The sequence below is a fragment of the Priapulus caudatus genome, unplaced genomic scaffold (genome assembly GCF_000485595.1).
Source record: "Priapulus caudatus unplaced genomic scaffold, Priapulus_caudatus-5.0.1 Scaffold2471, whole genome shotgun sequence".
Taxonomy (NCBI): domain Eukaryota; kingdom Metazoa; phylum Priapulida; class Priapulimorpha; order Priapulimorphida; family Priapulidae; genus Priapulus; species Priapulus caudatus.
The window spans coordinates 13,669-20,250 of record NW_014579532.1 but is presented as its reverse complement, the minus strand read 5'-3'; positions in this window follow the sequence as shown (position 1 = coordinate 20,250).

Here is a 6,582-nt window from a genome sequence, read left to right as displayed (position 1 = left end):
TACAGATGTAAACAGAAAGTATATCTCGAACTGTCAGACTCAGATGTATGTATGTATGTATGTATGTATGAACGGAAACCTTTAGATCGGTGTTTCCCTTTTTATTTTTGATAATGTTTCCCACCCGTAATTTAACTTTACCGGGAGATTTTGTTCCGGAGCTTTTAGGCTGATTCTAATTAATGTTTAACCTGCTCTACCCAAACCCCATAACATCTATGTTCATTTGGCTCCAAGATAGTGCGCATCACCTGCCTTTCCTCCAGCTGTTCAGGGGTGACCCCCACTTATTGGAGCCTGTCCCACATGATCTTCCTTAGGTGTTTGTATGCCGGGCAAACCAACAGGAAATGCTTTAGGTATTCTGGTTCTCCCTTATTGCACACAGTGCAATTTTTCCCCCTAACCATCTACTAGTTCTTTTATTTACGGGAAGGCACCCCGCTCTACATTGGTACAGCAGCTTACTGCCGATTTTATTATTATTGTAAAAGGTTTCTTGTTTAGGAAATATTTTCTCTTTATATATCTCTAGTGTGCTTTTATTTACCATCCTCTTTCTCTATGTGATTGTGCTGCCTTTTATAATGATTTTCTCCACCGTATTGTTTCATGAATCGCTGTTTTACCAGTCTCTATTTATCAATAACTGTTCTTCGTCATACTTTTCCCCCAGGAATTTTACTCATCTATTCCAATCCGACGGAAAATTTTCTGCATTGATAGCTTCCGCTATTCCCCTGCATTTCCTCTCTTCATCCATATAATTAAATCTCCCTAAATATTTAAGTGTGCTCTTCGCTTCTCTATCATCAAACGTGGACCATCCAAGCTCCTCCCCTTATTGTTTCAATACCCGCGTAAGGTGGGGCACCTAACAGTTCCCTGTCAAGCTGGTTTTGGGTATTTTCAAGGGCTTGGAGAGGGCCTGTTCTCTTTTTCTTATCCTTATATATGATTATGTCATTTCCATAGGTTAGGGCAGGTACTGCTACTGTCTTCCACAGTTCTCTCCCTACCCAGTAACTGCTGCAGCTATAGTATGCCTTCGTTGCTATTATCCCTCGGTAGTTCCTTGCCTTTACTCGCACTTCACCTTCATGTAGTTCGACACAGTTTTCTATGATATTGTTTATTTTAAAGCCTCAGTAGCAGCTTGGCTCTGTGAAAACGCGAGCACACAGTACACATGTGAACTGGAGCAGTGTGGAATCCCAACGAATGCAACTCAACTGTTACAGCTTCTTTCCAGATTGGAAGTTGAACTAGGAATTGCTTGTAAAAGCCGTGAAACCTCTTATGTTATACAACCTGATGGTGACATGTTTGTGTTTTTGATGAGTATTACTCTATCCAACGTGTGACTGTTATACAATCGCTGAAATTTAATAGCATTTGTGAATAATCATGTGTTCACACACTGATCTAATAAAACGCATAGTACGTATAATTATTTGTAATTTTCATGTCTATATGTAAAAGTATGTATATACAAACACGAACACCACGTACACTAATTGCGCTACGGAAGAGACCAACACAACAATAGGAATGGTGAATTGGAAGAGGAGGAGGAAAGTGGGAAAAAGAGATGATGAGCAAATCAAAGACAGACAATGCGTGGATTTCTTTTTATAAAGAATTGTATCATCAGAAATACACAGTTTAGGCAAAAGGTATCGAAAAAAGCACTGTAGCATGTTACTCCCGCATACATGCATTGTAAGTTTAATGCCAATTTACGTTGTTTCTTTTTAATCAAAAAACGCTTTCAAAATTTGAAGCTCTGATTTTGTGATTATGTGAATACAAAGCTAAAACTGCTTTCCAACATCCATCCACACATAAATATTACATCATCGAACAACAATATGTGCACTTATGACATTACACAACGCACAGGTTACAGCATGTTATACCTTTGCATCAACATATGCAGTACCATTTCGCACTGATAAAACTAGAATTGGTATTTGACTATATGTTGGTATCTGACTATGACGTAGCTATTAGTGCGAACTTAGTGAGCACGCTATCAGAGGAAGATATGTGAATAATATTATATATATATATATTTACAATATATTTAATATTTATATATTATATATATCTTAATTATTAATGATATCTTAACTATATCTTGACATAAAGTAATCGACTTTCTTATACATGCTAATTGTGCACACACGGACCCCAGATTGGTCGTCTTCTACGAATTACCTAACAACGCAGCTTTATCGTCGCCACACACAGTAACCGACCTTCAGCTGGCGCCGCCTAGTTGACCGTACTCCGCTGCTGAAATGATTAGCAGACATGCGCGGCGAAACAAACACTCTACATGGCCTTCGGTCGACCTGGAGAAGGCATTGGCCGTGTCCCTCCAGGACGTCATCTGTGGCGCGATGCGCAAGCTCGCGAGCGACGAGTGGCTGGTCCGCTGCTTCCAGTCCATGTACTATGGGGACGTGAGAAGCAGAGTGAGAGTCGGCTCGAGTACAGCGAGGAGTTCGGGGTGGAGTAGGAGTGCGATCAGGGCCTCAGTTCCTGAAAGCCCGTTGCTTTTCCTCATTGTGCTTGGAGGCCTTCTCCATGGAGTTCTCGCGAAGAGAAGTCTCTTCTATGCAGACACTTGTGGCAATCGCCGAGTCTTCGGAGGAGCTGTGTTAGAGGAAGGTGGACATGTGGAAGGTTCGGGTATGGAGAAAGAAAGAGGCCTGCGGGTAAACAATGGGGAAGACAAAGTTCTTCGGTATCTGGCACGGGACTTGGACCTGCTGAATAAGTCCGGTAAGCATCGTTGTGCTTGTCTTGCCTCACGGAACTCGGTGGAACGCATCCGTTGCATTTGCTTGTTCTTACTGGGTGCACAAGAAATGCAAGCCGGCGTTTGGGCCGCTACACCAGACCCGTGAGTTCAAGTGTGCCCGCTGGCCTAAGCACTGCACGGCCGATCGATGGGAGACCGAGGCAGCAGGTGATGATTTGGTGCTACCTTTGGAGACATTGCTCTCTGCCAGGGGGAGGCTGCAAGCTAGTACTATCACGCGCCTGCAAATGTTGCATGGGGACAATTCCGGCAGCTGCTACACTTCTTACCAACCGCCCATTACCACTGCTCACCGGGGTCGTTGTGTATTCGCCGTGGGTGAGGAGCTCGATGCCTGCATGCTTCTGAGACGTGGGCCACGAAGGCGGAAGTCCTAAACCGTCTTCGGCGAAACACGCGCAGGATTTCGCGTAGGATCTTGCAACGTCAAGGCTAAAGATGAAGTCAGCTCTGACTCCCTTCTCTGATTAACCTTGGCATTGATAACCCTAACCCAAACCCAACCCAACCCCTATCCTCTTGGGTTTGGGTTACATTATTGTATCTAGTACAAAACCTGTAGTACGCTTGCAGTTACGACAGAGAGGGGGTAGAGCGAGAGAGAGAGAGAGATTGCGTCCTGGATTTATACCACGAAATGACACTTAATTCTGGCCCTGCACACACGCAAGCGGCAACGAATGTCTATAGACAACAGCTGACGAATGCTGAATGCTGCGACATGCATGCAACCCTAGCTTCTTCATGTGTAAAGATTACAGCTGCCTTCAATTCTCTGCAGCAAACTGGCACACCATTCTGTGTTTCAGAAGGCGATCGTCATTGCCATCATCACCACTGCCACATGATGTACGTGCGTGTACCCGCGTGCACGTGCGTGTACGTGGTCCTTACGAGCGTGCACGTGCGTGTACGTGCGTGCACGTGCGTGTACCCACGTGTACGTGCGTGTGCCTGCGTGTACACGCACGTACACGCGGGGTACACGCAGTGCCCCGTGTGTGTGTGTGGTGTGTGTGTGTGGTGTGTGTGTGGTGCGGGGTGTGGCTGTGCTGTTGTTGTTGTGTGTGTGTGGTGTGGGGTGTGTGTGATGTGTGGTCTGTTTGTGTGCGTGTGTGTGCGTGTGCTGGCGTGTGGGTGTGGCGTGTGCGTGATGGCGTGTGCGGTCGGGCGTTGTTGTGCGTGCGTTGTTGTGTGTAGTGTTTGCTGTCTGTGTTGTGTGCTTCTGTGATCGTGCGCGCCGCGCGGTGTGTGTGTGTGCGTGTCTGTGGTGTGTGTGTCTGACAAGTGGTGTGCGCGCGCGACCGTGTGTTGTGTGTGAGAGGTGTGCGCGCGCGTGTGTGTCGGCCGGCGCGCGTGTGTTGTGTGTGTGCGTGTGCGCGTGCGCCGTGCGCGTGTGCGTGCTGTGTGCGTGCGTGCGTGTGTGGTGTGTGCATGTGTTTTGTGCGCGCCCTGCAGCGCGCGTGTAGTGGTGTGCAGTTGTGCGGTGTGCGCGTGCGCGCGTGTTGTGTGCGATGCGTGACGTGCGTGGTGTGTGTGTTGTTTGTTGTGACTGGTGTGCTGGACACAGCCGCTGCAAATGTCGGTCAGCAGCACGCCTCTCTCGTAGGTCTCTTACGTTGGCGTACGCACGCATGAACGCAGCACACACACGCACACACACATGCGATGTGCGTGCGCGTCTGCCTGAGTGATGTGGTAGCGGACATGCACCACACACGCACACGCACACGCACCGCGCACGCACAGCCAGCCACGCACACACAACACACACAAACACACACACACATTGCTAAATGTATATCAGGAGTAGGTATAGGAAATAGATAATTCCTTATTTCTCTCCTGTGTGTATATTTGTTCTCAGTCCTGGACGTACGTCCAAGCTTACCGAGTAACGATTCCTTGCGTCCTAGACGTACGTGCAAATTTGACGTCTAGGACGCATCGTGTAAATATGCCTTTAGAGGCGTGTAGGTTGCTGACTGATGTGGATTCGAGGCGCTGTGATGCCTGTGGGAGGTTTAGGAGCCATATTCAGCCTAGGGTATTGTTATTGACGAGCGGTTGGTCTTGTTTTAGAGAGCAAGAATTCTAGCTTAATGCAAGTCCTATAAATTTTCTAGACTCGCAGGCCAAAGTAGAATAATTTTTCATGTCGTTGAAATAGCACAATTTTCATGTTTTTCCGTTGTACACTCTAGGTATTATTAGCTCTTGATACATATATCTTAAATATATCTTGACATAATCGACTTCTATACATGCTGAATTATGCACACACGGGGACCCCAGATTGGTTCGTCTACTATACGGAAATTTACCCTACAACGCGTTTTACGTCGCCACACACATCACCGACTACAGTTGGCGCCGGCTTAGTGCAATCTCGTGGCTGGAAGAATTAGCAAGACTCGTTGCGTGACAACGTCGCTTTCCCACGCAATAATTAACTAACTAAGCTTACAGCGATAAATTTTACGACTTAACTATATGATCGAATTACATAACCCCTCCCCCGGATCGCCAGATGACGATGACTACCTGGTGTATCGAGACAGCCACAGATATACATGGTAGTCTAAAAACCTCATGCGAATTTCCACGAAATAATCGCTCTATCCATCTGCTATATTTACAATTCATCAATCATACGTTGTTTACGAGCGATTACAAACCTAATGATACCGAATTTAATGGCATCGCGAAAGCTAACACACCACGGCGCACGCTACACGAGGGATGAGCACGCACGGGTTTTCTCATGCACGCACGCGCGCACGGGTTTTCTCATGCACGCACGCGCGCACGGGTTTTCTCACGCACGCACGCGCGCACGGGTTTTCTCACGCACGCACGCGAGCACGGGTTTTCGCGCCGCAATTCATACGGACGCTGATCGGTCAACATCAAATCTAAATCTAATCATCAACAATCTAAAATCAAATCAATTTAAAATCATATTATCTAATCATCATCATATCATCTAATATCAATCTAAAATCAAAATCAAATCTAAATCAGGTGACTATCGCGAGCCGGCGACTACAGAGCAATGGTCGGGTGTAGATTACATGGAAAGTAGATTTAGTTTCAGGGGCCGCGTTTCATTTCGCCATAGAAAAAGTAGATGGTTCACTAACTAACTTCAATTACTCATCTGAGTGTATTTGACTAACGACTATAAAGGTGCGTTATATCTCATTTGGAACTTACTAGTGAATACATATATACTTACACATACATGCGCACGCCCACAAACACGCGCACGCACACACGCGTGCGCACACACATGTACACATATATACACGTAAACACGCACGCACAGACGCACGCGCACACTCGGGCGCACGTAGTACATAATGTATATACATATTATATTTACTCGCGAAATAACCGCCTCCGGCGGCCATATTCGCTCGTTACGCTGATGAGACTACGATGATTTCTCTAAATCCCGGCCCAATTTATAGTAATCTTTTAGCAAAATATTGACTTGATACGAAGACAATAATACAAGGATCCTGTTACTAACATAAAATTTTCTGTCCAGGTATATTTATTTCTATATAAAACACGTTGTACACACCTTCTAATCCATTGTTTTTCTCTTTAAATTAAGGCTAATATAATATACGGAACCCGCTTAATACGATTATTTTTCTTTGGCCCGTCAGTTTCGTACTAACGGGGTGCGACTGTAGTAATGAATAGTAGTAATTGAATGAGGAGTTTCGGCTTTGCAGTAATTG